This window comes from Aplidium turbinatum, chromosome 1 (assembly GCF_918807975.1).
Source record: "Aplidium turbinatum chromosome 1, kaAplTurb1.1, whole genome shotgun sequence".
NCBI lineage: Eukaryota > Metazoa > Chordata > Ascidiacea > Aplousobranchia > Polyclinidae > Aplidium > Aplidium turbinatum.
Window position 1 is genome coordinate 37,566,818 of NC_137472.1, and position 11,475 is coordinate 37,578,292.

At 37.8% G+C, this 11,475-nt stretch overlaps 1 long non-coding RNA gene across 1 annotated transcript; it reads right to left on the reverse strand.

Moving 5' to 3' along the window:
* Positions 1-1,110: 1,110 nt before the first annotated feature.
* Positions 1,111-8,758, reverse strand: LOC145774673 (uncharacterized). Its single transcript, XR_014290036.1, has 4 exons — positions 8,302-8,758; positions 3,698-3,882; positions 2,647-2,775; positions 1,111-1,290 (listed from the first exon to the last, which is right to left on the reverse strand). It is a non-coding gene; the product is annotated as an uncharacterized LOC145774673 (long non-coding RNA).
* Positions 8,759-11,475: the final 2,717 nt, after the last annotated feature.

The following is an 11,475-nucleotide window of genomic DNA, read 5'->3' on the forward strand; positions in this document are numbered from 1 at the left end:
GCTGACGTAAACCAGGCATAGATCTGTTGACTCAATGCAAACCCTTTGAAGGTTGGGGGGGAGGGGCTATCAATTCAACTTTTTTGTATCAACAGTTGTATCTCTAAAACCACTGAGGCTGCAACTACGAGATTTACCGACTTTTCCTAACTTTTATTCACCTGTATTGAGCTGAAATTTTGAGCGAATGAAGGTTATAAATTGAAAAACATCAGGCATTTCTCAGCACATCCTCTGAAATATTTCATATTCTATTGTGAAACATTTTCCCACCAGCTGGATGAAAGCAGCCTAATTAATTTGGCCCATGTCTCGTTAATCCTAACTGTTTCACAGCGTGAAGGGCATTGGCTGTATGTAAAATAATGTAAAAAAATTAATCACAACATTCCCAGCAAACATTGTACTTCGGCCCAACGTAGTGTGACAGTTGGTAAAATAATGCTCCTCCGTTGGCACTACGTTGTGGCCGAAGTTGACCCAACGTATCTTGCACCATTCGTCGCAGTTGGGACAACTTCTTCAAAATGTTTGGGCCAACGTTGTCCCAACTCTGCACCCAACGTAGTTCATCGTTGGTACCCTACGATGGCCCAACGTATTTTGCACCATTCATCGCAGTTGGGACAACTTCTTTAAAATGTTTGGACCAACGTTATCCCAACTCTGCACCCAACGTAGTTCATCGTTGGTACCCTACGATGGCCCAACGTATTTTGCACCATTCATCGCAGTTGGGACAACTTCTTTAAAATGTTTGGACCAACGTTATCCCAACTCTGCACCCAACGTAGTTCATCGTTGGTACCCTACGATGGCCCAACGTATTTTGCACCATTCGTCGCAGTTGAGCCGACTTATTTTAAAATCTTTGGGCCTACGTAATCCCAACTCTACTGCCAACGTAGTTCATCGTTGGTACCTACGCTGGCCAAACGCACTTTGCGTCGCAGTTGGCCATACATATTTTGCACTAATCGTTGTAGTTGAGCAACGTTGGTTAAACTTAACCTGCAATTTCAAGTTGACACTGTCCTGATGATCCAATATGCCAATACGATGACCATCTTCTTATACTGAGCAAATTTAAGTCAATGATGTAAACAAACGTAAAGTTGTTGAAAAATACATTTATTCGAATGGTAAAATGCACCACCCATGCACAATTCACAGCTACGACAAGACATGCATAAAAGTCTAAAAACACAGTGGACTGAGGTACTTCATGCCTCATCAGAAGACTGCGCCTGGATGTAACAACGTGATCTGTGGCGGCTCAAACGCAAGTACCTATAAAACAATATGCAACATTTGTAAAGAAAGCAGGGATGAAAGAAAATATACTGTACAGTGCAAATTAGGTCGTGTTTACAGCACCGTGAAAGAACAGACTCTAATTGCTACATATCCCATGGATATGTGTATGCAACACCGGTTATGTTACAATAACAAGCATTTTTTTAATACATCCTAACATTCCTCAGTATGTTTTAATTCTGTAATTCGTAGCCTATACGATGGGGTGGGGAATGGGTGGCTCGGGTTCCAAATAGCGACTGTCAGAACAGCGACTGTCAATAGAGCGACTACACGACAGCGATTCATTTAAAACAGCGACTGTCAATAGAGCGCCTACACGACAGCGATTCATTTAAAACAGCGACTGTCAATAGAGCGACTACACGACAGCGATTCATGAAAAACAGCGACTGCCACAACAGCGACCTCACTTCTTTTATTAAATCCAAGGCTTACGCGCACACGCACTCTTTCACCCCTCCACACATACCTTCCATCCCCCACACCTCTCTACAGACGTATGCACGCACAAATAGGCAAACACTGCGTAGTGAAAGATTGAAACCAAAAGGGACTTTAAAACAACATTTTATTTGGACTATCCATAGAAGTCACATGATTTAAAAAGAAATAGGCTAGTCAAGCCAAACAACAGAAAGTCGTCAAGCCTTGCAATAAAATTCAGGGTCTAGAAAAAGATTGAAACCAAAAGGGACTTTAAAACAACCAAAAGTCTTGCAATAAAAATCAAGCCACGTTTATTTCTAAATTGTGAGCAAGGGCTCGAAGGAACTGCCGCAGATCATACTGGCCTCGATTTTGCTGTACAACAGTGATTCGTGTGTTCATTGTCACGTATCTTTTCATTCGCTGAGTCAGGTCTCTGCCTTGTAGTAGCTGGGTTCGGTTTGGTTCGGTTTAAAGTGTTAAGTCGCTATCATAACAGTCGCTGTTTTAATGCAGTCGCCATTATGACAGTCGCTGTTTTGACAGTCGCTCACTTCATTACGTCGCTATTATGAAGTCGCCATTATGACAGTCGCTGTTTTGACAGTCGCTATCCGGCCTGGATGCCGGAATGGGTATACCGTTATGTTCTATCAACCTCTAACATTAATGCACATTCGTTAATCGTGTTAATGCGGTTTGCCTTCTCTAACCAGTGCAAATTATTATTGTTATCGTTTGATAGATCTTCGAAGTCAAGTCTTAAAATGTGTGTATATTTCTTGAAGTTCTGCTCCAGCAATAAACTAATCGCTGGTTAAGTAAATAAAAATGCTTTTATTGCCCTTATTGAGAGAATAGTAACGATTTGTCAGTGACGGCGAGAACAAATGAACATACCCGCAGTACTTTTTGTAGCAAGACGTTCAAGCCGGCCCCCATCGCGGTCTTCCCACGTCTTAAACCAGTCGCCCAGTTTGTGGTCGATTTCTTGTAGAGTGCATGATTTCGTATTGCTCTGGACAACATCTATAAGTAAAGCAGTTTTGTAAACAAATAATGTTACATCGATTTTTATTTTTACACAATCATCTACAGCAGTGGCCAGCGGCTCTTAACCTGTGGGTAATTACTCAATCTGGGGAAGTTTGAGGTCTTCCAGAGGGCAATGAGCAGGACAGTGCAAATTATTACCAATTTTTAATCAAACTTAAATCATTGTTGGGTTTGGCTTTGGCTATTCCATTCAATTGATTGCCAAAGACTAATAAAATTGGTACGAATGGAATTAATTTTATGCTGCTGTTTGGAAGTCTTCACGAGAAGATGCAGAACAACGTGTTCTTGTCGAAGGTTGCTTATTTGTGCGACTTTTTCTCTGACATAAACGCCTTGAACTGCTTGCAGGGCAAATGGACAAGGTTATGGGATTTAATAGACAAATAATAGATTTAAGATGCCCAACATGCTTAATTGCTTAAAGTGGGGTAACGGGTCAGAAAAGGTTAAGAACGTTGCTCTACAGAGTCTACAGTCTGTTTCACGTGCGTGGCACGATCATCAGGAGAGCTGTAATAAAAATAAAAGCGAGGACATCACCATAAGCATAGCCGCCGAACCCAGGAAGGTCGGCCTTCCTGACCTTTTCGCAGAGAAGGCCACCCTTCCCTGCGAAATCGGCCAGATCAACTTTCTAATCTCATCTTTTTTACTGCACACGAGTAAACAGCAGGTGTTTTTCAACTAGATCTAGACTGAGGCATTAATCAGGGATAGTAAACAGCAAATTGACAAAAAAGATTACGAAAAAGGTAAACTTCAGATGCTGCAAAACTTATGATATATCCAAGGTTGTTATTTCATTGAAAATTAATCATGAACAGTAAGTATTCTTTCTGGAGACGATATCATACCAACAAGAGGTGAATACAAAACTTAAACAAACACTTACCTACGACCATGTTCTTTAAGTTTTGCATGGAATCAAAAGAAAACTTTTTCTCTCCACTTAATGTATTTTCCCCTTCCCGGTCCGCGAGACGTAACTTGCGACTTCGTTTAACATCACCTGAGGCATCAATCGATTAACCGTGTCGTATAGGCTTTTTCCTCCTAGATACGACACAGTTGTTTGAACTGCAATAGAACAGATGGATGTTGAAATGCATAAGCCGAGATCGTTAAAACAGCATAGAAAGCAGTCCCATCAAACAGTCGCGGTGCGTACCAGGCTACCAGCGTACATGGGTGTCGAAATAGGGTGGGCCGGGTGGGCTTTATTTTAACAAAATATGTTTTGCCCACCCTGTTTTCATGACACCTATGAAGTGTTCGTTACAATTATTTCCGTTTTTGTTTTTAGCTGAATTATCCAACCAACTGCAGTGTAACCTCTGAAGACTTGCAATAAACAAGATCACAGATATGCGTAAATCAAATGCACAATACCACATTCCAATTGACAACTTTGAAGGTGGGTATGTAAATGAACCCAAACCTCCAAACAGTAACATTGATACCAACATCAGATTGTTCCAAATTCCAGTTATTAACATCAAGGCTAAATATTTTCACCAAGTTGTCAACTTAAACCTCAAAGATATCAAGCATCTGCTCATGTATTTGGATTAAAACGTAGAGATGGACTCATCACTATCAGACAAAAACTAAAGTCCCGAAAGCTGACGAAATTCTTCAATACCAAACACGATTTTAATGTTTGTGCAGACTAATACTGCACAAACTCCATGTTTTCAATATGGAGTTGTGTGATACAAACCATACAACAGCATGTCTGTAAGAATGTGAAGGACTGATTCACACTAAGCGTTTTGACTCCAATATGACATTTGAAATACAAATTAAATATGCACACAATGAATTCAGTTTATTTAAGAATTTCTAAAACAAAACTATATTCTGCCTCATTGAAGCCGAACTGTGACAGTGTAAATCAGCCATAAAAATAGTGGGTTACTCGAAGTCCACTTTGAAACTAGACTGTTTTATTGATTCTTTGATTGCTAAGATCAAGTGTATTTATACTAGAAGAGGACTTCATTTGTTTGAGTAAGTTTTTAAAAGTAGTTCTACTTGATGGGGTATGTTTCACAGTCATAAGATCAATCATTATATGTACACTTTTGACATCGCATCCACTGCATCAGTGCTTGATTTTACTTTAAAAAATCAGTAATTTGCTTGTAACTTTTTTCTGTACATTTTTAAGAGAAAGTTCTTTGGAAATAAGATAGAAACATGTTACTTCTGCAGCATTTAAGCCAAAAACTAAAGTCAAGTGGGGTAATTACTGGACAGTTAAAATGACGGGGTAATTAGTGGACACCCTGCTTACTTTTTTCCTGTGTGCAATGTGACCTTGCAAGTTAGTCATCTATTTAGACAAAGCTTTGAACTAAACGAATCAGTTGCAACTCTTATTTTATATGACTTTACATTTTTTTGGCAAGACTTGGAATGTATGGTGTCAAATTTTGCATTAATTTGAAGCTAATTGAAAAAAGTAATTTTTTAATATAGGCAACATTACTAGGTATTTGGATTTTCAAACTGGCAATACTAACTAGAAAAGCATGGAACCTTCTAAATATGCCAGAGTGTGAGCAGCAGCTGTATCCACTTTTCCACAAAATGTGTCCAATATTTACCCCATAACAATTTCTCGGTTCTGAGGTAATTATTGGACACTTGAAGGTTGTAATTTCATTAGAAACACTGAATGATAGCTCACGAAATGTTGCCTCTGCACTCTGCAGACTTATTTTGAATAGCGTATTTTTAATAGCTAGCTTTTTAACTATGCCCAGAACCAGTGGCATAGGCAAGGGGGGTTTTTGGAGGTTACAACCCCCTCTTTAGCACATGTGTGACGTCACGATAAATTGAGAATGATGCTTTCAGTCTCTATGACTCTAAAACAAAGTTTGCCTAATTTTAAATAAAACTGCATTAAAAGAGCGAGTTTTGCCAATAATGGTCTAATACCAAACATTGAAATATCTCAGCCAGGAATTAGCAACAAGAAAACATAGACTTAGCTTTATTACCGAAAAATGCCCAAGAAAACATGATCTTATCCTTTTGGTATGCCACCGGACAGCATCATTTTACAGGACTATTTATACCCATTGAAAATGCTCTCAGAATGTACCAAATCCAAAGTAATTTTTCAAAATTTTCTGGAGGAATTCCGCCAGACCCCCCGCCACTGGGTGTCGCCTTTGGCGAAGACGCCCCTTTTCACAATTCCTGGCTACGCCACTGCCCAGAACATAGCATGACCAATAGGGGGTGCACTCCCTGAAACTAGTTTTGCTATTGTTTTTGCCAATTTGTCAGGGGTATAAATCCCTTTTTTAATTTAAAAAAAAACAGTTTTTTCACTTCACCCTATTGTCAAACAAACAAGGGGATTACGTCGATTGGGATGTGGAGCACCTAAACCCTGACCAAATTCTTTGAAAATTTGTAATTTTGCTTTTTTAGTCAAGCCTCACCCACAAAAAAATAATTTTGTTTTTAACCATTTTTTTAATTTTTGAGGGCACACGACGCACCCTAATGCATAGTAGATAGAACCTTATGCTTGTATTTTAAACAAAATTTCACTTATTGCAATAGATAAACAAAACATAAAACCACATGACATCTAATTTCACTTCAGAAAGGTCAATGAATTTAAATAATAATAACTTCCTAGTACTTTTTTACATAAGGGGTAAATACTGGACAGTGTCCAGCAATTACCCCTACCCTGTCCAATAATTCCCTCATTTGATGGGGTAATTATCGGACAAAGAAAATTTGTGATTTCTGCTAAAATACACATGGTAGAGAATCAGGTTAATTTGTAATGTAAAGATGAAGGCCAACCCTTGCAATCAAGATACTTTACATATAAATAGCTTGAGTCCCTGTACAAAATATTACAACGTTTTCACAAAATGTCCGGTAATTACCCCACTTGACTATATCTAGTTTAAGCAGTTATCAAGATATGGCAAAATTAGCTATTTTCAGCTCGTTTGGTGAAATTGCACGGCCACTAGAGGGTGCAAGAACCCAAAATTATGATAGAAGTATTTCATTTGATATTTGGGGCCATATATCAAGACCACTTTTTGAAATTCAATTTTTTTTATTTTTCACTCCACCCTAATGAACAATTCGTACCCTCAGTTACCTTGAAAAGATCAAGAGAAAAAATTAAAAAAGCAGTCGCTGATTGTAGTCGCTGATCGTAGTTTCCGCAAACATTTTAAAAGGATTAGATATCGATTAGCTAGGCATCGGGTATCCGCAAACAAACAAACTGAAAAGATCGAGAGAAAAAAATAGAACATTGCCGATCGCAGTTTCCGTTTTTCCGCAAACATTTTAAAATTTCCGGTAATGCAAACATTTTAAAATTTCCGGTAATGCAAACATTTTAAAGTTTCCGGTAATGATTCTAAGAGTTTGCCGAAGTCGCTGAACGCAATTTCCGCAAACATTTTAAAAGGGTTAAGGTTTAGGGTGTTTCCGCAAACAAACAAACTGAAAAGATCGAGTGAAAAAAAAATAGAACAAAGCCGAAGTTGCTGATCGCAGTTTCCATTTTTCCACAGTTTCCGCAAACATTTTAAAATTTCTGGTAATGATCCTAAGAGCTTGCTGAAGTCGCCGATCGCACTCGCAGTTTCCGCAAACATTTAAAAAGGGGTACCTCTAAATACCCATTGTCAGGCATTAGACAAATCCTAGACAATGCCTTGAAATTACCGACAATGCCTGAAAGTAGCTACTCTACAATGCCTGACAACCCCTGAAAATGCTATAATGCCTAACAAACCCGTCAACCACTGATAATGATCGACAATGCCTGGAAATTCCCAACAATGCCTGAAAGTAGTTAGCCTACTCCACAATACCTGACAACCCCTGAAAATGCTCCACAAACCCCCAAAAAGCCTACTATGCCTGACAATGGGTATTTAGAGGTAGGCCTACCGTTTTAAAAGGGTTAGGCTTGATTAGAGTTTCCGCAAACATTTTAAAAAGGGTTCGGGATTAGGGTTGATCAAAGTTTCCGCAAACATTTAAAAATTTCTTTAAATGATCCTAAGAGTTTTTGTTTGTTTGCGAAAAAATTTTAAAATATTTGCAGAAACTGTGATCAGCGACTTCGGCTTTTTTTAATTTTTTTTTCGATCTTTTCAAGGTACGAACTGACGGTACGAATTGTTCATGGTGGTACTAATTAGGTTGCATCCGATGCTGCGCAATCTACTTCATAAAACAATCTGCAAAAAACTTGTGGTATATACATAATGCGGTGATAGTAGCAACATTCGAATCCTGATAAAAAACTTCTCGTTGACATAATAGTCATTTTTATGCCACTTGAAAGTGAAGATACCACTTTTTGAAAAAATCGAGTAGGCTACTTCTAAAAATGTTACTTCAAAACCAATAAACAGGTCACGTAATTGCCGTAAAAAGTATTAAATAGTTTACCCTGAAGAATAGATTAGAGTCAAATGCAATAAACCTTACCTGAGTTTCATGATGATCATTCATTTGGGCAGTGCTCTGATAAATGAAAACCTGAAAGTCCCCAAAGCTACGTCTAAAAATTCCTAGATTACATCAAAGTTCCCTAAATCATTATTACATTCAAACAGTTTCACGTTCTGAAACAAAAAGCAAAAGTTAAGCGGTTTAAACAACAACACTAGCAAAAACCATTCTACATAACTTTGTTGTATTAGTGGGCAAAGTCTCACAGCAAAAAGCAGTACGGTATGTTAAATTACAGTGATGTTTAACATTACAGGGATACAGTGAAGATTTCCCAATGCTTATCACATGCTAAAAATGACATAAACTGTGCACGACTATCGACTTATTCATGAGAGCTAATTCGACTAGTAATTAGTTCATGTGCTTCAGCATCTGTAGCTGAACTCTTCATGAGCCCTTGCCAACTGCAACAATTTAGCTCGATCCCTTAATCCCAGTTTGTCAGCTGACTTCATACCTTGGGTGTGTAGCAAACCAACTAAACTTTCTGACTTTAAACTGTTCCTGTAGTCAGTTTTAATGTTCTTCAAGCTATCCGTACTAAAAAGTCATTCAACTGGGGCATTTAAACATGGTAGGGACATTAGGCAAGTGACTACTTTGCTATGAACTCAAATACGGAAGAAAACTTGACAAATAAACTTCCATTGATTCTGCAAGCGAACAAGACAAAACTGCAAATGCAAATGGCGTCCAACTCCATTTGGGTTTTCGCGCGTTTTTTACGATTCACGTCACAGACAATTGTAGTTTCTGACTGCGCATGCGCATCGTCATCTATTTTTAGCGAATTTTGAAAAAGCACGTTCAGATGTCCGCCATTTTTTACAATGTACCAATTACTCGCGTTTGTCAATGCTTTAGATATGGTGTGCTGTGCATATGGATGTAGAAAACGAAGAAAATACAATTCAGATGATAAAAGGAGTAAATATTATTCCAAGATATTTACCAATCTCTCGGATCATGTGTTTGAATGCACCGTTACCAATAATCATATTTTTACACTAGTCAAAACTGTGTACAAATGTTATTTAAAAATTAGGTTTTACCGCATTGGTAAGAAAACTTGCAAGCAAATACAAGCTAGATTGGTTCGTAAAACGCTTAACAAAAATTCTGTCTTAACAAACGTCTGTAGACGTTGAATCAGTGTAAAAATGACAGATTTTGTTGTATGGCTTGGCTGTAACAGCGCAGCTTTCACGCAAATTTGAGACAGTAACAATGGCGAATGCCTTTTTTTAATTTCTTCAATGGAGATGCGCTGTCTAGCGGTTACCGAGATTGACAGAGTAAAGTTTTCCAATTGTTGAAGTGTTGTTGCCGGGGAATCATTCCATCTAATTTGTGCCGCTGAATTGCTCAAGAGCACACCCCGAAAGTGGAACCAGCGCCGTTTCATCTTGAAGCTTCTTCGTTTACAAAATCACGCGCTAACCAACTGAACTCGGGGCGCACAATGGTTTGGTTGGTTTTTATTCTTTATTTTCGGACTGAGAAAGCCTTCAATAGATTATTTCTGGCAGTTTTACATAGAAGCATAGAAGCTTTGCACAGAGGTTTTGAACAACTGATGCAGAGCCGGTAGCCAAAATTGAGATAGTGAAGTTTCCAATAGTGGAAGTGTTGTTTTCTGTGAATTACTTCATCCACTAGGTGCCGCTAAATGGAAAACAGTACCAAAATGCGTTGTCCAAGCAGAGCCACTATATAGCCTACATATACTGTAGTCTACACAGTATATGTGGCTCTGGTCCAAAGCGCACACCCCGAAAACCGAACCAACATTGGTTGATCTCGAGTCGGGCGCTTAAAAACTGATCTATCGAGGAATGTGAATCTTTCCAACTTTAATGCATCGTGGTGTGACTCCAAAATGAATAAAAAGGCTTAACTATTCAAAGAAGGTTTTATCAAGTACCGTCCAAGGTTTGGTGAGGATTTAAAGTTTAAGATTTAAGGTAATGGCTCTGGTAATATAGTGATATAGTAATATCATATAAATAGTTAACAATACCTATAACTATTGTAGTTAGTAATATCGATTTTGTCCCGGACGCGATAATGACGATAAATAAAATGAATGAATGAATGAATAGGCTACAAATAAATGAATAAAGTCGAGTGCTGAATCAACCGAGCTATCCAGGCGCAATATTTTGGACATTGTGATAAGAAATAAAGCACTTTTTTGTGATAAAACTCAAAAAATAGTTAAAAAAATTGTTTGCATTGATTTTACAACTAATTTTATCTTGTGCAAAAGAAGTTGCAAAATGATAATTTAAAAATTATCTGGCCCTTCTAGATTTTTAAGTTAAAAATTGCGTGGCAACATCCGCATCCTGCCGCATTTTAGGTTTAGAAATCCAACAAAAAGGTTGCATTGCATTTCGTTTTCCCTATCCTAGTTCACATGACCAAAAAAGTCCAGACGTAAGCCTCAGTCACGCATTTGGAATTGATCTTACTGTACTTTCCTCTGAAGTGCAAAATATACAGTACCTAGGTTTTAAACTTTTTGAGTTTTAGTTCCATTGTGCATGTGCAGTTATCGGTGGAATTGATCTGACATACGGTACATCAGAGCTTTTGGGATCTAATTTGTCTTTTGTTTGATTTGGTATGTTTTGTTGTTACGTATGTTATGTTCATACATAATTTTCTCATGCTTTGGCTTGTATGTACTAACCACCACATTGCGATTGTAACCTTAGGCTTATTCAATGTTTCCTTATTTTGTTTCATTAATTGTTTTCAGTAGCCTATAGGCCTAATATAATTTTCATTTTATGCATGTTGATAAATCGGAGTTTGCTTTATTTGTTTGTTTTACGTATTTTCAAATTTTCTTTTTTACATGTGCTAGCTGAAGATGCTATTACTATAGCGAAATTGATTCTTACTTAATAAATAACAATAAGAGGTTAGATTGTTGTGCAAATGCCAGCATTTGATGAATGCAAAATAGCTGTACCATTAGTTATTACTGTCTGAATCCTTAGCAGCCTGTTTCACCTTTAACGGATCATCAGAAGGGTCTTATTCAAATAGATTTTATTTGAATAATTCACTCACACAGTCTTCGAAATTAGTATATTTTTACTTTGCTAAAAACATTGTCGAGGCCAAACGGCAGAAGTT